At 39.7% G+C, this 20,072-nt stretch overlaps 1 protein-coding gene across 2 annotated transcripts in view; it reads right to left on the bottom strand.

Moving 5' to 3' along the window:
* Nucleotides 1-4,089: 4,089 nt before the first annotated feature.
* Nucleotides 4,090-20,072, bottom strand: part of Anapc10 (anaphase promoting complex subunit 10) — a 137,237-nt gene continuing 121,254 nt past the window's right edge. The window contains exons 5-6 of one of the 2 annotated variants that reach the window (XR_004944967.1): nucleotides 5,859-5,978; nucleotides 4,090-4,139 (exon numbers count right to left, since the gene is read on the bottom strand). The gene's annotated coding sequence lies outside the window, so the exon portion shown is untranslated. The remainder of the gene's footprint in view (nucleotides 4,140-5,858; nucleotides 5,979-20,072) is intronic. The other variant, XR_004944968.1, reaches the window with a different exon arrangement.

Genomic DNA, 20,072 nt, shown 5'->3' with positions numbered 1-20,072 from the left:
GCAAACAAATTTAGTGTTCATGTTCTCTGTTGCTGTAGATAGACCAGTGACAAGTCTTAGGGAATATGTTGGAGTTTCATATTTTCTGCTAAGACTCACATGGAGCTCAGGATACTGATACTTTTAGCTTTGAGTCAACTATTCTTCATGGAAATATGTATGGCTGGGGCTGAAGAGATGGCCGATAGTTGAGATCATTTGCTCTTCTTCCAAAGGACACAAGTTTTGCTCCAAGGATAAAGTTGGGCAGGGTCACAACTACCAGTTCTAAGAGATCAACACCTTCTCTTGGTGGGTACACACACACACACACACACACACACACACACACACACACACACACAATTGATATTTTTAATGTTTATGGCTGCTACATTGTAAGGCTGGTGCCCTTAGCCACTGCCAGAATCCATATGTAAGAATCTAATAGCCAACATGATGGGATTGAGTATGGATCTCTAGGGAAGGAATTAAATCCTGAGGACCCACCTTAATGGGTGGGAGTAGTACCCTTTTAGAAGAGGCTCAGGCAAACTTGTGTCCTCCTCCCATATGAAGCTGCAGCATGAAGGTGCTGCCTTTGAGGCAGAGAGCACACTTTCACAAGAAACCATCCCTTGCTGGTGCCTTCATTGGTCAGCCTCCAGAACTGCAAGTGGTAAACAGCAGTTGTTTGTGAACTACTAGTCTAGGCATTTCATTATACTTGACTAGAGGAAGACCAAGATTATGCCAACGATGCAAGCAGGCTTGAGTTTAAATTCAAAATGAATTCCAAGGCAATTCTTTACAAAGTAGGTGGGGATTCATCAAAATACCTGTAAATATGAACTTCTCCAAATGCAATTATAGTTACAGTTACAAATACATGGCCTGAAAACTCAACTCAGCAGACTGGATGTATATATTTTCATAATAAAGGAGAAAAGTCTCTCAGTTTGAGAGTAGAGGATGTGACATGGGGAACTGGAAGAACAGGACTTGGGAGGGCCTGGGGGGGGAAGAAAGGGAGAAAGGGAGATCATTGTATTTTAATTAAAAATGTATATAAATATATGCTGTGAAAGTTTTGCACCTCTAAGTTTCAGATCAAGTTCAAAGGTCAACGATAACAAATCAGAGGCCAGACCTAAGTCTGTGCAGCCGCCTCCCGCTGTGATCCTAATTCTCAGTTCTTATCAGCAGATAATTATTGTTGAAACCAGAAAAGAAGTTGAACCCTATGTTTTTTGTAAAACCTGAGCTGAAATGAAGTTTCTGGAACCTTTTAGAAATAGTTGATAAAATTTTTATAGCAAAGAGTGCTATTAAGCAAAGATTATCGGGTTTCATCTACTGCATAATTTTTTAAAAGTTCTTCTTGCTAAATGAAAAAACTGCCAAAACAAATTTATCCATATTTGACCACCTGTGGATTCTCTCCCAGCCACTTCGAATCCATCTAGAGATAATTATGTGAATATGAGTGTGTGTGCTATGTGTGACTCAGAGTTTATGAACCACCTAACTCCACTGCTGTTTAACACTTCTTGACCCATCTATAAAACCCTAAATGACTGTAAGACTTAGAAAACCAATGTAATCCAAAAGACAGGGTGGAGGCAACTGAAAAATTATAAGTTGTTCAAAAAACTATCTTGGATCAATGTGAGAGGAAAATCTGAGAACCTTTTCTTTAAAAGAAATAAATAAAAGGAAACAGAGCATGGCAACTTCAGAGCTCAATTTGTGCCTAACTCTTTGTGTGGGATTTTTTCATTCCAACTTGTACCTCCCAGGACAAGCAAAATAGCAATCTGTAAATCATGTTCATCTTCTGAGAATAATACATAATAAACAGCCCTCCTTAAGGAGCTATGCAGGCCAGGGCAAAACACACTGTGTATCTCTCATTCTTCAAATTCAAAATGTTTACACAGATACTATCTAATGAAAACAAACACTAACTGGCCATCTTGCTAGAGAAAGGAGGCTGTGGACAAGGAATGTGTGGCTTAGGGACTAGAAAGAGACCCAGAGAGGTTTACTGTCTCTGCTCACTGCGTGCATTTTCAGTACAATTCTCTCCCTTCCTGTAACATTGACTAGTCGGCACCCTTTCTTTTGCACAGTATGACTCACTCACAGAGTAAGTTTGAGTACCAGTTTCTCACAGCTGAAATATTAGCCAAGAAAATGACCATGCCCCTCCTTTACCAACTTCATGATTTTCATGGCAAATATGGCATCTGAGAGACACTTCATTATATTTCTTTTTCAGATTGTTCTACATCTTTTGGTGCACAAATAGACTGAGATCTGATAGGTTCCTCCAGACACAGACTTAGAAAAATGCCTGTCTCTAGAACATCAATCTTTCATAGATTATTTTACCATCTTCTTGTCTTTTTATAAATATTCTCAAAGTCATTTCAGTCAAAGAAGATGGGAGATGTTGCTACTGCTGTTGCTATGCTCTGAAGAAAAGACAGGGAACAACAGATTGGAAGCTCCATTTTCAAGCCCTACGTGTTCACAACTGGCACTCTGCAGTTCTCTGGAAATGCACCAGAAGCTGTGAGGCACAAGAAAAAGCAGTGAGATGACTGGCTATTCTCTGAACAGAAAGGAGGTGTTTCTCTGGGACCACCACCACACCTGCTACGCTTTACTGGAATTCAACCCTCACACCTCCCAGCTACCCACACCTGAGATCTGGCTGGCAAAAACATGGGCAAGCTGGGTGTGCATGGCCCGTGGGGATATGTCAGTTCCTGCACAAGTAATTCTTGCAAGACTCTTAGGTTTCTATGAATTCTGTCTAGTTGTGTTAAAAGTATCCAAACATTTGTGCTTCTCTCTGTCTCTCTGTCTCTGTCTCTCTGTCTCTGTCTCTCTGTCTCTGTCTCTGTCTGTCTCTGTCTGTCTCTGTCTGTCTCTCTCTGTCTCTCTCTCTCTCTCTCTCTCACACACACACACACACACACACACACACACACTTTAAGAAGCTACTTGGCAAGGCATTTTGTTTTTCACATTGTGAAGTGCAGCTGAACAGTGTTCTTACTGTACGACTGCCTGAAAGCGATCGCTTCCCTGTACTTTTCTGGGACAAATTTATTTTCCCTATATGCTTTTGTTGGCTAGCAGCTCTGGCATGACCTGACTGACAATGAGCCAGAAGATCTGAGTTTGGGAAAAATGCATGGCTCTCAAGCCTTGGCACCGGGGCCGGTAAGAGCAGACCAACACCATGCATTCAAGCGGAAACCTGTGTGTCCGATCTGCTCAGCTCACCAAAGGGCCTCACTGATATCAGAGAAAAGAAGCCAGCAAAACAGGGCTTGGGGCGGGGACATCCAAGGTCTTCAATGTTAAAACAACAAAATAGTCACCCCAAGTATTTCTTAGCAGAGTTAGCTGATAAACAGATGAGGTAGGTATAGGCTTGCTGGTCTCACAGTTTCTGTTCCATACACAATTCCAAAAAGGCCCCTTTTGATGCCTTTCCTTTGCACTATGAAGAAGGGGAGCTGTGTGTGGTCTGTCATAGAAATCTGATTTGGGTATCAGCATTTGGAATTGATCTTTTAATCTAATACTGCCAAGTTCACTCACAGGCAATTCATAAAAGACTTTAAATATTACACCCTGGGTCAGGTCTTCTTAGGCTTTTTCTATTCAATCTTTTCCTCCTAAAAAGTGTTTAAGTAATCTGGCGTTTTGACATATAAAATGGATATACAATAGGCATATGAAACACAGGTATATTAAAACAGGTATATAAATCAAACCCTGAATGACAAAAGACTTACAGAAATTTCTTTAATAATAATTCCTCTGAGGGTGGGAAGACATGCAGCAAAAAAGACATTCTGGGCATGACACAGCCATGACATTCACAGACTCACTGAAGCTGCCATTATCTGCACAAGATGGGGCCCATCAACATTTCACCATGGATGGGTGCTCTTCAGGCCTCCGTTCCTTCATACAGGCCTACTGGCGGTTAATGGTTGCCAGGAGAGGGTCGTTTCTTCAGTGGCATGGCCCTGGTAAGATGTTCTAGTAAACCACTTCCCAATCATGCTTATGCAAGTGACTCTAATTAAACTCAGCAGGTCATACTGGAAAAAAGACAGGGAAATGAGAGACCTCCACTGGAAATGGTAGAGGTTTCAGCAGGAGAGGAGGAAGGAGAAGGAAAAGCAGGAAAAACAAGGGAAACTCGTCATTTGGATGAACAAGCAATTAAAAATTCTTAGTCTGGTAGACTAATGAGATAGATATACTTAATTATTTTACATAGTTAAATGCTAGCTGGACATTTGGTACTGCAAGGTGTAGAACATCTTCAACATTTTTCAGAGTTAACTGATATTTTGATTTTAGCATCATCAATGCTGAGAATGATGCTTTGTATAAGTAGATAGTACAAAACAGAAGAATGGTATTTAAGGACATTTAAAATTTTGTTGGAAATTCTGTCCTAATACCAAACTGAGATTCATTAAATGGTGTTTTATGAAACTCAAATCAGCCATTCAAACAGCAATATTTTAAATCCAACATTCTAACTCAATACAAACCAAAGACATACAATTTGACACACAGGAATGACAGTAGAAAAATGTTTTAAAAAACCAATTTTCCTATAATTAAATCATTATGTGTCTATAAGAACAAAAAACTCTTGCATATACAATAAAAAAAAACTGCAATTAATAACATAGATAGTGTTTGAGGCTGTGTTCTCCACTCTCTTAGAGGGAGTGAAGGTAGCAAGATATAAAAGAATGAGAGCAGTTGTTCTAAAGCCAAAGGAAATGAAATACCAAATACAAAAACAAGAAATGAGACCATAAAACTGACTGGGGTAAAGAAGGCAGCAGCCCCTGCTATTGGGAGAGAATGCCAATCTCCTTGGAGGACAATGGTTGAATGCTGGCTGCCTCATTTTTACTGGACACAACTATTTTAAAATATTGGCATAAAAGAGCATAGTGTTGTATTTGAAAACATGGAAGATTTGGAATTTGAAAATGAATCAGCTCTAACTGGAAGGTAGGCTCATCACGTAGGACACCAGTTCTTTTGCTATGGCCCATTAGTACAAACTACCTATGGCTCCAATGGTGTTGCAATGTGTAGATATTTCCACTACTAGTAAAAAATTCTGGAGGAAGAAATAAGTAGTCATGAGTTTTTATTGGCTCACTATCTAGTTTGCAAACATCACAGTAAATGTGAAGTCTATTCATATAAGTCATGAGTGCTCTTCTAGAATGTCCAAACTACCTCCTGCTGACCCCCATTTGGAAAGGAAGTCATACGGACACCATGCAAGTAAATACTATAGCTACACTTTCCTGTTTATCAGAGACACTATGCTGTGCTAGGCTCAGAAAGCATGAATTACAGTGCTGAATCCCCCTTGAGCTAGTTTGGTCAAGAGGGAAGTGTTTCCTGAGAGGCTCCATGTGAGGTTTGCACTCATGCCATCCTCTAGTCATCTGCAGTCAAGTTCACCAGCCCCGCCCCCAACAATTCCTCCTGCCCATTGCAATACGAAGCTGGTGCTCATTGCCAGAGAGGCTGCACTCCTACAGGCTCCTGAAGAAGGGAATGCTTCTTCCTGTCACTACACCTGACATATTACAATGTGTCTTCTCACTTGTCCTCTGCCATGAACCCAAATGAGTCTCCCTGACACCTGAAGCCAAGGTCTCTCTTTTTTAAATTGTGTGGTGAATGCGTAGATTGTTGGACAATAAGTGTAGAAAGAATGGGATGAATGAGTGGAGTGTGGGAGAAAAATTAACAATGATTATTCATAGCCAACCACAAATATATTTCATCAAAGAAATATCACTTCTTACCTTCCATGAATTATCAAAAGAGCTCTATAAATAAAAACAGGCCATTCTCAGCAAGCACCACAGTGCCTTCCTGTGTCATTCAAGAATGGTTCTAGTCATTACCATAATCCACCAGGGTATCTGTATAAAGAAGAACCATTAGGAAGGCTAATTACTTTGCCTCTACAAAGAGATATGAGTACGCACTCGTATGATCTCTCCTGATAATTACTGAGATTTTTTATTGTCTCTAAAATCAATATTTAAGACATTTTGAAAACACATTAGAGGCCACATAAATATTAGTGACTGAATGATTGACAAAGATGTTATATTGAAAAGGCCATTATCAATGAAACTATAAAGTTAAAGAAACATCCCAAGCCCTATCACATACCACATTTCTCACATCTTCTATTGTTCAAAATAAAGTACTGAAAATACAAAGCTCACTCTGTGTTAGTATTGTGGTGCTTGGGTTCTGTTAAGATAGAATGAATTCAAAATAACTTTGTTAAAACTGATAAATGTCCCACAAAATGAAACAAAGCTTGTAAACATGTACAAAAGCTATGTTTTGAGTATGGTTTGTCCTTCCTGAAATTCATATTGAAATTTAATCACCACTATAAGATATAGAACCATCTCCATATATGAATTAATTCATTTGTCCAATTAATGAACTAAAGGGTAGGCAGATCATCAACAGAGCAGGTCCATTCTAAAAGTCAGTTTGGTTCTGATTCCCACACATTGATCATCCATCTCTCCTCATGTGATGTGTTACACCACATGGACTGCCATCAAGAAAGCCATCGCCAGAGGTGACCCTTACAAACTTCAGCAGAACTATGACCAAAAAAGAAGTCCTTTCTTTGTAACTTACCTAATCTGTGGCGCTGTTGTTAGCAACCAAAAATGGGTTAAGATAGAAACCATAATAAATAATTCAGGTGCAGAGTCGAGGACAGTTGTGCAATAATCGTGAAATAAAAAAAAAAAGAAAACATCTGGAATCTGAGGAGTGAGACTCAACTTGACTGTGAGGGACATGATTTAGTAATTTAATGTCGTAAACCAGTGGTTCTTCAACAGGGATGGTTTTGTCCAATAGGCCACATTTGTCAACATCTGAGACATTTTTAATTGCCACAGTTGACGGCGAGGGGGCAGAAGGCAGGGCTGCTGCTAAACAGTCTATATAACAGAAACTGCCCTTAACAGAGGATTATCTGGTTCAAATTTTCAATAGTGCCAAGGGTGAGAAACAAACAAATCCAAAAGTTATGCAATATAGGAATTTATTAAAAGACATGATTTTTAAAAAGCATTTAAAATTTCCTCTCAACCACACATGGACCAAGAGTTTATTAGAATATTATGTTCTACTTGGAGCAATAGCCTTAACAACATGCATGAATATGTCTTTATGATCCACCTGGTCTCAAGATTCCACTTCTGTAAGAAACATTTGCTATTCACCTGTCTCTGCCTATGAACATCTGCACACAAGTCATGGCCTGTCCTGAAGCTGAATTCCATGTCTTGGGATAGTGTCAAGAAATTTTTAGATTCTTATGTTTTAAAAAAAAAAAAACGTTTCAGGGATGCACTGTCTGAGAAACAGATAAGTAAGAAACGGAGTAACATTAAGTGGAATGTTCTGAATAATTAAGTCAGTTCCCAATTGTGCACTAAAAGAAAATCTCTGGAAGTTAAAATACATAGATGAATATGTATTTAAAAATACAGATGCCCCAAAAATCTCCATGAATACTCTTACATTACCAACATCTAACTATCCCAAAGGTCCAACATGTTTTAAAAATACGCATTTCAAGTTAGAGAGTGGAAAGACATAAAGAGTGAAGGATTCCAAAGCAAACAAACAAGGTTTAAGTCACTTCAGAGTAGACAACCGTTCAGAAAGTGACTATAGTTCTGTGTGGAGCTCGAAGTGGTCACGCTTGAGTGGGAATGACAGGCTTCTGTGGTGAGGTGAGTTGGTTTCCTGAGGCTGTACAGAATGAAATGACATGCTGGGACCATTTTGTGTGGTCCTGTTCATATTTCCACTGAAGAGGCAAGGTTCTGATCCACATACACTTTACTGCCAAATAAGACAAACTGTGACTCCAAGCATATATATTGTTTTTTATTTAAATTTTGAAACAAGCATTACATTCAGAATAAAAACCACATACTAGTAAAGTATTTTTTTAAGTACACCCTGTGTACAGACATAGTTTCAGTCTAAATATTCTCTAAATGCTTTTTGATTAAAAGATTTAATTGAAAATATTTTAACTTGTTAACCAATCCTATTTCACAAATGCATTAAATTCCACATTGGCAGAATGCAGGCTAATAGCTAATGGGGTACAATGTCTATTATTGTCAAGTAATAGGACCTGGAGATGGAGATCATTTAGGGAAATCTAAGAAAAAAAAAACTTTTTAGTATCTCAGCCAATTTATTTCAATCTCTTCACCAATGAAATCTTTTCCCAGAAATAACAATATAAAGTTAAGGATCTTCTCAGAATTTCCTCCCCTGAGCACTGGAGAGAAGCGAAATCCAACTGTGTCAGATACTGGGTCACTGGAAATAATTCATGTTCAGCGTGTTGCTAAATCACTACCATTCTCTGTTCTGGAAAATTCTGTCATTGTCTCATCAAACATAGCAGTCACCATCTCTGTCTCCATTTCCCATCTCCTCGTGGGGTGCTCCCCATGAGACAAATGCCAGGCTCCATCATTTCTGATCTTAAACTCCTAGTTTTCTACCTTCCCATACTGTATTCTTACCCCCTCTCCAGACAGAGAGATCCTTTCACTCTTGAATTCCTTCTTCCAAAGACGAGCATCCCACAGTCTACTGGAGAACTAGAAAAGCTAGTGTTATAATTTAATCCAGGTCCAAAAGCTTGAGAAGCAGCATGCAGGTGTATGGTGTAAGTACCAATGTGACTCTGCAGGCACAGATCCAGGAGTGCCTGTGTTTAGGAGCAAGAGCAGAAGACATCCCATCATCCCACCTCAAGTAAAGCTGTCATATTTACACTTCCCTTTACTTTTTATCTATGGACCCTTCAGTGGACTAGATGATACCCATCTCTATTTGGGAGGGCAAAACCCCTTCCTAGTCTACTAATTCAAATGCTAATCTCTCCTGGAAAGGTTCTCTCTCAGAGATACACTTACAATTGACTTAGTTGTAGTTTGGAATTGAGATTGAATTCAGATTCATGAGTAGAATATTTGATCCCCAGCTGCTGATGCCATTTTGAGAGATGGAGTCTAGCTGGAGGATGTGGGTGGCTGGGCATATGGTGTGGAAGGTAGTGTGAGGCTTCCAAGCTCCCTTTGTCCTGTGCCTCCCATTCACAAGGTGAAGAAACTCCTATACCTCACACTCCTTTCTGCCTTGACATTTCTCCTGCCCAAGCGCAGGGGCCAAGCAAGCATGGCCTGTCCTACCTGAAGAAGTGCACAGGGCCTAGCAAGCATGGCCTTTCCTGCCCAAATACACGACCAAGCATTCATGGTCTCTCCTGCCCAAGTGCATGGGGCCAAGCAAGCATGGTTTCTCCTGTCTGAAGGGACTCTAACCAGCCTGGTCCAGGTACACATGGCTCTGGCAGGCCTTGTTCTTCTCCCCTCCTGCCTTGCTAAGAACCATTACATTACATTCCTAAAGCTAGCCACCAAGGTCTGTTCCCTTATTTGGCCACTTCCTCCTCCTGAGGCTGACTACCAAGGTCCAGCTCAGAAAGTGCTGAAGTCTACGAATCAAAAGCCCCCTTTGGTTCACCTAATTAACATGCCCAATTGAAACACACCACTGCATCCTAGCCCATTCTAACACAGACCTCCCCTTCTTCTCCTCTTAAAAATTACACCTGCAAGGTCATCTGCGGCTGTTTTCTGCCCAAGTCAGAGAGCTGCCACTTGAACTTTTCTTCCTTACTTAATAAAGGATCTCTGTGAAACCAGGTGTATGGGTACAGTTTGTGCCTGATCCAGGGTCCAGGAGAGAACCCCTGCTGTGCTGGGGGGAGGGAGAAGTCTCCTTAACTGGTTCCATAAGTCAAACAGGCCAGTAACCAGCCAACCCTTTTTCACATGTCCCAGTCCTTCTGATGCCTGATTCCCTCATCCAACAGCAGACGATTGGCAAGGCCCCCACCCTAGCAGGTCATTGGATGACACTGACAGAGTGCTCAGTGTCCCTGCTCTGTCCTGTGTGGGTGAAGAGACTGCATTCCACCATGACCTTCACTGATTAGGGTGGACTCCCATGGACTGGTTACTAGCTAGGCATATTCTGTCCAGTCTGGTTCAACAGGTGGCTTCCCCGGTTCACTCTTGGTGGTCATACTGCCAGAGCCAGTGCCCTTTCCTCCAAAACACCTGTCCTCAGGTCCTAGATTCATCCACAGACCACTGGGGTCCCTCTCTTGGTGATGGAACCTGGGTGATGACCCACTCTCTCCCGAAGACCTCTCCTTGGCCTCTCGAGATACAAAGGACCTCTGTCTCTCAACTGCGGCCCATCTACCACCAAAAGCCATTCCAACTGATTTTGGGATGTCTCTGCCAGAATCTCAAATGGCTAAAACTCTCAGACTTCAAATCTCCTGAGTTTGCTCACTACAGTCCCCAGGCTTGGCTTCTATATCCACTAGATAATCAATCTGAAGGGCCTACAAGCTGTCTGGATCCAAACATCATTCAGGGTCTCTACAGCTTTTGTGAATGCACAGGAAACTGAAAGAGATCCTTTGTGTCTCTGCTTTTCTCTCCTGTCTGCTCCAAGCCCTCTCTGTGACTCCTACAGTCTCTGAACTTCTCTAAGGGCTGCTGTGAGCCTTTGTGGTTCATGTCCTAGTTAACCCTCTGCAAGCCGCAGGAATACTGGCAAAGACCAGCTGCTTCTGCAATGAACCATGTAAGCCTCAAACAACCAAGTAAGTCTCTGTCATTTTAACTGATACAACAGCCATTTAAGTTATACTTCCTACTCCATTTCTCCTCCTCAGCTCTCTGGGGACATTGATGGCTAACTGTAGCTTTAACAACAGCAAACACCTAGCTGTCTGGTCAGTCCATTTCATATGCACAGTTTACCTTGCTGACAGGCTTCACACTAAGAAAGATTTGAGTTTCTAAAGGTTATAAGAAATAGATAAGTAAGTTATAGAGGTCAAGGAAAATAAATGATACAAGGTATGCAGATCTAAGATAGGTCCGAAGTTATGATAGTATGTGTTAAGATCTAAAGATATGAAAGTTTAAGTAAGCCATGAAGGCTTGAGAAAGTCATTTATGGGTCTGAGAAAACAATTTAAGGCATATACAAAGTTGTTTCAGATTTCTTTCCTTCTCTCTATGGCACTGTTGGGGGCCCACTCTCCCTCACCCATAGTTAGAATACACACCCCATACTCTAGACCCCTTCTGACCCCTCCTGACCTCTCCTGACCCCTCCTGACCCCTCCAGACCCTTCCTGATCAATCCAGACCCTTCCTGATCACTCCAGACCCCTTCTGACCCCTCCTGACCTCTCCTGACCCCTCCAGTCTCCTCCTTTAACTTGTTCCTTTCAAGGTTTTGTTTTTCTTCTCATTCCCCCATGTCCTAATCCCTTACTAGAAAAGGACATCCTCTCCAAAATTGACCTAAGTTTTGCCTTTTTCTCCAAAGCCCAACACTTCCTACCCTAAACAGCTTCTGCCTAGACCTCAAACCCATCATTTCTATGTCCAACTTCCTCACCCTACAATACTCCCATATTAACAGTCAAAAAACCTTAACAGAACCTTCTTCCTAGTCCAGGACCTTTGCTCCATTAACTATTTTGTCCATGATCGCCCTTTATGTCTCTAACCCTTGAGCTAGCCTCTCCATTATCCCTGACAACACCATTCACTTTCAGTCCTAAATCTTAAAGACACTTTCTTCTCAGCACTCCTGAATGTCCACTTCCAAGACCTTTTTGCCTTCCATAGATGGGTCCTGATACTCAGTCTCAACAACTGACTAGAGATTCAGAGACAGTCCCCACCTTTGTGGCCGGACACTTGCTACAGGCTGGCCCGACTTCCTCCCCTCCCCTCCCTCCAGCTTCAGTATGTAGATAACCTCCTCATTTACAAGCTTCCCTCTCTGAGAACCAATCTGACACTCATTCACTCCTCAATTTCTTTGGCTCCAGGGATTATTGGGTCACCCCTTTCAAAGCTCAGCTCCCCCTTTCTCCCATCCACAAACAATTCTTTAAAGTTAAAATGTTGTTCTTTCAGCTCCAGCCCTCTGCCTCCTAGATCCATACAAACCTTTCAATCCATACACTTCCAAAACACTTAAACACTTTCTAGGATCAACCTTTGCTTCTGTCACCTACCTCTCCAAAACTCTGAAGACCTCCTACCCCATCCCTCTCATACACAAGAGGGTCCTCTATCTACTTCTGCCTGCAGAAGTGTATATATGGATGACAGCTCCTTCACGTCAGTCGGCCATATCAGACTAAGCCCTGATTACCCAATGTCATTCTCACTCTCTGGTTCCTGCTCCATCAAGATCACCTGTCCCCCACCAATATCATCTCTTCTCCCATTCCTACTTTTCCTTTGCCCAAATGACTCCCCTAAATTCATTAATTATCCAGCCATCTCAGACATCGAACACTCTGAAAAAATCCGACACTTCCAATTGTAGGACATGGCCAAACCAAAGCCATCTTCTCTCTGACAAACACACACTCTCACAGCCAAACCTGAAGCATTTTCCTATATTATTCTATTATTAACAAAAACTCAGGAGTCAGATATTAGGGTAAAAACCTGATAGATATAAAATGTAGTGGAGGAATGATCAGCTAACCCTAACTCTCCACATTTTCAATATCAAGAAAGGCCACAAATCTTTCTAAGCTCCTCCCCATATCTTTCTGTGCCCCCTATCTGGGTCCTCCAAAACATCTATGGTTAATTCCAGTCAGCCAATCACTGACTCTGCCCTCTGGTTCAAAGTAAACTTTATTACCCATCTTGGGGTGTCAATGTGAACAAATACCCCACAATATTTCCCCATTTTTTTTTTATCTAAATAAAAAGGAAAGGTTTTAGCTCTAATACAGTAAAACTATATATAATAAGAAATACTGAGGGTTGGGGATTTAGCTCAGTGGTAGAGCACTTGCCTAGCAAGCTCAATGCCCTGGGTTCAATCCTCAGCTAAAAAAAAAAAAAGAGGAATACTATAAAGTAAGAATTACATTCACATGTCCAGTCCATTTGTATTTGACAAATTTGGAAAAAATACTCTATCATCTGTTTTTTCTTGGTGAGTTCAAAGTTTTGTACCTAATTCACTTTCTGTCATATTTATACTGCCAACGTAGAAATATCTTTTATTATTATTATTATTATATTTGTGTTTTAATTTTACACATCAGCCATGGGTTCCCCTGTCCTCCCCGCTCCCGCACCCACCCCCACCTTCTCCCCATTCCCTCCCCTCCATTCCCATCTCCTCCAGGGCCAAGACTCCCCTGGGGATTCATTTAAACCTGGTGGATTCAGTACAGGCAGGTCCAGTCCCCTCCTTACAGGCTGAGCAAAGTGTCCCTGTGTAAGCCCAATGTTCCAAACAGCCAGCTCATGCACTAAGAATAGGTCCGGGTCCCACTGCCTGGATGCCTCCCAAGCAGTTCAAGTTATTCAATTGTCTCACTTATTCAGAGGGCCTGATCCAGCTGGGGGCTCCACAGCCTTTGGTTCATAATTCATGTGCTTCCATTCATTTGGCTATTTGTCCCTGTGCTTTTTCCAATCTTGGTCTCAACAATTCACGCTCTTACAGTCCCTCCTCTTTCTCAACAATTGGACACCTGGAGCTCCACCTGGGGCCTGGCAGAGGATCTCTGCATCCACTTCCATCAGTTATTGGATGAGAGTTCCAGCATGATTGTTAGGGTATTTGGCCATCTGATCACCAGACTAGGTCAGATCAGGCTTTCTCTCAACCATTGCCAGCAGTCTACAGAAGATGTATCATTGTAGATTGCTGGGGACCTCTTGAGCACTCTGCATATTCCTGTTCTCATGTGGTCTTCATTTATCTTAATAGCCAGAATGTGGAAACAACCTAGATGCCCTTCAACTGAAGAATGGATAAAGAAAATATGGTACATATGCACAATGGAGTACTACTCAGCAGAGAAAAACAATGACATCATGAGGTTTGCAGGCAAATGGATGGATCTAAATATCTTTTTAAGACCTTAAAACATTTTCTTAGATAAACATCTTAAGCTTTTATATCTCTCAACCTTATACACTCTTTTGTAAGTTTCTTTCCTGAATTTGGCAACAAGGAAAACTGTAACTATAACTATCTAGTCTTCAATCCCATCAGAGACCCAAAAGAACAAAATATTACCTGAGTAAACAGGAAGTCCAGAGCAAACAACTTCCAAAATTATAGAAACAACAGAGACATCTGGCTGCCTGGACAGTCACCCAGGGTTTCTTTGGAACATTGGGGCATCTTCAACCTACAGGCCTAGAACGTCTGACAGACTTTTCTGTGAAGCAGGATTTTTGAAGGACTGTCATACCTTGTTTTGGCAAAGTTTATCAGTCACTGCTCATCCAATTTGGACAGGATACTGTCAGTAGTCAAGGCAAAGACAGTTTCTTGCCTAGTGACTAACTTTGCCACAGTGAAAGCAAACTCCACATGAAGGTTCTCCAATGTCCATAATCTTCTCTGAAGTAGTGCTGCCAGAAACAGATGTGTCTCACTGTCATAGAAAGACTTAGGTTATTAAAACATATTAAATGATATGTTCTGTAGATCTCTGAAGTGTTTGAAGACCATCTATCTATCTAAAATATAACTGCTTAACTTTGAAAACATTCTTAACATGACTACAAATATGATTATTTTACTTGACTAACTACTGACCTACATTTATTAAGTATCCTAAACTGTTTGTAATAATAGCTTATTAGTACAATACCTTAAACAATAGTAGAAACATATATGAGTGTATTTTAACAAAAATAACCTCAAATTTGTATCAACATATAAGAATCAACACCAATGTAAAATATTTGAGATTAATAGTTGCTTTTTAGTTTAAAAGTAGATTTAATAATCTACCCTTTTGTCCTAACATTCCTATATACTCCCCCTTTTTTACCTTTTCAGAAACTCTTAATATAACCTCCTTTACCTAGTTTCCTCCCTGACCATGACCAACAATAATTTCCAACCCCCCCACAAAAATATGATGATAGACATCCTTAACCCACTGAATGATCAAAAACCACCCACCTGACTTCTTAGGAATATGATCATCATGTTCTTAAAATTACTTCCTGCTGTCTGGGGATGATGGCACATTTAGGAGACCCTGAGAAAATTGAGATAATGGTGAAGTCCTGGGAGATCTAGCTGTTGTCCAGTCTCAGTGTGGTGGGAAAGTGCAGAGCTTATCTGAAGTGCTAGCTGGAGCAGTTTATGAGGCTAGACTATCTTAGCTAAGAGCTTTGAAGTTGTCCTAAGCTGTTTGTATTTCAAAGCTGATCTTAGAGTGGTTATTTGTCAGGTTGATGGTGTTATTGCAGTCCAGGTGGATTTATCATCACAGGGCCTCATCATCTTCCTGGAGACCTTAAAGGTCATTGCCAGGAATAATCATGGTTCACTGCAGAAAATGTAAACATTTTACATGTCATATACAGAAGATCTTGGAGAGGTTAAAGGACCACAGTTTGTTAAATATATCAGGGGTACACAAATTTAGTTCCTAGTTACCGGCTTCAGACTCAAGCCAGAAATCATGTATAGAAAGCTAGATGAAGCCTATTTCTAGATAGTTAGCATTCTATATGACCATTAATATCACAACAGAAATTTTAAATATATCTAATTTTATAAATTTATAAATTTTGAGATAATATTTATACCTTAAGAAAAGTTTTAAGGAGTCTAAATAAAACCAAAGGATCATGAGATAAGTAGCAATAGAATAGTCCCTGAATTTTAGGGGTTTTTTATCCTATGTCAGGTAGATCTTCTGACATGAGACAGAGATTTTGGATTTTTCTTTAACAAGTATGCTTGGATTTAGAGAAGGAGAGAGCCACACTCCAACTCCAAAGCAAGCTTTAATTTTTAATTGAATTTGAAAATACAAAAAGACCATTTGGGGTTGGGGATTTAGCTCAGTGGTAGAGTGCTTGCCTAGCAAGCACAAGGCCCCGGGATCAATCCTCAGCTTAAAAAAAAAAAAAAAAGACCATTTGCCTTATATGCCTGTAGAGAACAGCAGAAACAAACATTTGGGAAGATTTGTGAAATTTTATCCTATTGTGTTATACTATTAGGCCAAATTATTCTTTTTCTCTTGATAATTTCTTCTTATTCCACTGTCTTATTTGTCCACTGGTCTTCAGATTACTTAGTTGGATGCTGTTATTCTCCTGAAAAGACAAAAATGAAACCCTGCCCAAACCCTAACTTTGGAGAGTTCTCTTTTTTTTCTGGCAGGTTATATCTGATCAAATGAAAGGCATTTGTTCATCTTATAAGTAAGTTTAGAGTAAATGGCCACACTGTTTGATGAACTATTGCCTCTCCTAATCAAGAGTTCACTCCTGTTTGAATCTAATCTTTTTCAATCTTGATGATATCCATAGCTTTCTTCTCTTGTGGAAACAAAAGCAAAAGCAAAACTTCTTCCCCAATATAACATATATCCTGATTTCCATACTGAGGTCAACACATCTTTAAAGTAGGCAGGATGATTTAATTCAGTAGTGTTTTTTTTTTCTATTATCCAATATCTCTCTGCAGCTGTCATTCCTTTCCCATTAGCATTTAGAAAATTTAAAGATAATAAAACATTGTGTAATCTATCCCTGGGGGTCTTTTTTGCCCTTTTCTGTTTATTTAGCATGTCCTGCAATTGGATTTTTTTATAAATGCTTGTCCTATAAGATTGTGTGGTATACCTGTAATATTCTTTATGTTGTAATATGAAAAAAACTGTTTCATATTACTAAAGACATATGCTAGAGCATTTTCAGTCTTAATTTGTATGGCTATTCCCATAATGACTATAACTTCTAATAAATATATAATTACAATCAGCCTTTTCAGAACTCAAAGCAGTTGCCCATTGAAATCCTGAATATGTATCTATGGTATGGTGCACATACTTTAATTTTCCAAAATTTGCAAAATGAAGCAGATCCATTTGCAAAATTTCATTTCTTTGAAATTTCTTTAGGATACTTCCTGTAGGTGGTGGAGATTGGTTATACAAAGAAAAATTAGGAAATTAATTGCCTTATACTTTCCTTAGCTTGTTGCCAAGTGATAGAAAAATCTTTCTTCAAAAATTTATTATTAACATGATGATTCTTATGAAATTCTGAGGCTTCTAGCATATTTCCTACAAATATCTAATGAATTTCATCATTTCTTTCCGGTACAGGGCCTGGTAGACCTGTATGGGATCTGATAGCATATAATTCTGAATTTTAAAAGGACTCATGAGGGCTTTGAGCCACTTTATTTGTTTTCCTAACACATGACCTGCCTTTCCTGATTTATTTATATCAGTATAGAATGTATAGGCTCCAGAAATTGGTGTTTCTCATACAGTATGAGGAAGGATTGAATTAGTTCTTTTTATAAATTAAAGTCTCTTGTTTCGGGAATATTCATTGCTAATTTGTTACTACTCTCTACCAAGAAATTGCTGCAAGCTCTTTGCCAATGTTCATTTTTTTGTCCATAATGGGAACAATTTCAGCATTAGTGAAAAGGTACCACAATTTCTGCTGGGTCTATTCCTGTTAAATGAAGTCTCAATTTTCAGAAACAATTTAGAAATCTTTTCTATGTAAGTCTTTAATTTTTTGCTCAGTGTGGTAAAAATATCCATTCTTCCTATAGGAGGAAGAAATTAGTATAATCAGGATAAAATCAAGCTGCTGATCCAAATGATCCACATGGGCATCCTGTAGTTTATCTTCTACCAATGCCAATTCTCTCTCAGCCTCAGTTGATAATTTTCTTGAACTATTTAAGTCCTTATCACCTTGTAAGATTTGAAACAAATTACTTAGTTCTTGAGTTGTTAATCCAGTTGTGGGCTGTAGCCAGTTAATATCTTCCAACAAAGATTTTTGAAAATTATTGAGTTCATAATCGATCTCTCCTGATTTATACTTTTTGTGGTAGAATTTTCTGTACAACTGTCTTATACTCTAGGTAATTAATAGAATCACTTCTTTGTGTTTTTTCAAGAGCAATTTGTAATCCCCAACAAGGCAAATTTTTCTTTACTTCTTCAAACATTTTTTCTAGGTTATCTGCATCTGAATCAGCTAGTAAGATATTGTCCATATAATGGTAAATTATAGAGTGAGGAAAATGTTTATGAATTATTTATAAAACAATGCTTTTTGTACAAAATATTGACACAAGGTGAGGCTGTTTAACATCCCTTGTGGAAGAACTTTCCACTGATACCTTTTAACAGACTGGAAATTATTATACATAGGCACCATGAAGGCAAATTTTTCTCTATCTTATCCTTGTAAAGGTATAGTAAAAATGCAGTCTTTTAAATCTATCACTATAACAGACCTTCCTTTAATTAATAAAGAAGGCAAGGGAATTCCAGTTCATTGTTCTATGGCCCTAGCTTCCTCTTTCCACCATGTTCTCCATTGTAGCTGAGGACCAGCTTCCAATATTGCTGTTGCCAAATCGTTCCAGTCTTGGGGGATAATTATGTTCTGAGTTGTTCATGAGTTTAACATTTGCTTCACATAAAGTGAATGCATACCATACAAAACGACTGCTTCTTTAAATCTCCTCAAATCTAACATTTCTACAGGATTCCAGTTTACTTCTGCATAGCCTTGTGGGTATTTATCATCTAGTATTTGTTCTCGTATGGTAACTGGATAAATTAAGGTTAGTTTTCTAACAACCTTGGGCCACTCATCTTCAGTTTCATCATGCAATGGTGCAGTGAGTTCTGCTCTAAATTCCTCTGTAAGAGTACTTTTGTTAGTTTCATTAGGAGGTTTTTCTAAGGCTTCTATCTTATCAATCAATTTTTTCATATTTGGCACAGATATCAAATCACTTTTGTAAGGATAAAACATGAATTACCAAACTGATAATGATTATTTAATGACATTATGTCAATCCTAGCTAAGTCAATTATCCTTTCATTTAATTTTTCCATTTTCAAACCATCTATTGTGGAACCATACAGAGTCCTAACACCCTGCATCATCATAGTCCCCATTCTTAACATGAGAAATATATAAGATATATATATATATATATATATATATATATATAGAGAGAGAGAGAGAGAGAGAGAGAGAGAGAGATATTTTTTTAAGTAAAACCTAATTTCTACCTTAAGAATCCCCAGGTTTCTCACCAGATCTCCTGACTTTTCAGTGTTTCCACAGTAGTAGCAGTGGAGCTGTGTGGGGGTAGCCAGCTGTAGCAGCATTGCTCAGCTGTGTGGGTGGCACAGCAGCCAGGCTAACTCCACTCATCTGAGGCACTTGTGCCACCAAGAAGTATGGATTCTCACAGGGCAGGACTGTAAGGCAAGTGGCTGCAGTGGGTGTCCAAACAGCCAGGCTAGCCATTGTGCTGCATGGGCCAGTCCTAAGGCACTTGCAGCTGTTCACCAGCAGCCTGAGGCTAAGGGCACATGACCCCATGTGGCACAGAGAAGTGGAAGCTTTAAAAGTTTCGGATGCCAATCGAAGCATTAACGTGTGTGTGTATGTGTGTGTGTGTGTGTGTGTTATTAATAAAACCTCAGGCATCAGATATTAGGGTAAAAACCTGATAGATACAAAGGGTGGTAGAGGAATGATCAGCTGACCCAAACTCTCCACATTTCCCAGATCAAAAAAGGCCATTAAACTCTCTAAGCCCCTCCCTATATCTTCCTGTGCACCCATATCTGGGTCTTCCAAAACCTCTAGGGCTAATTCCAGTCAGTCAATAACTGACTCCACCCTCTGATTCAAGGTAAACTTTATTATCACTTTTGGTGTGACAACATAAACAAATATCTCATAACACAAACTCTCACTTGGGCCAAGGTTATCTAACAAACTCAACTTCACTGACACCTCTTTCAATGCCTCCCACTACTTTCTTTG

The sequence above is a fragment of the Onychomys torridus genome, chromosome 5, assembly GCF_903995425.1.
Source record: "Onychomys torridus chromosome 5, mOncTor1.1, whole genome shotgun sequence".
Taxonomy (NCBI): Eukaryota; Metazoa; Chordata; class Mammalia; order Rodentia; family Cricetidae; genus Onychomys; species Onychomys torridus.
The sequence above is the reverse complement of the archived record's forward strand: the minus strand, read 5'-3'. Positions and strand labels throughout refer to the sequence as shown.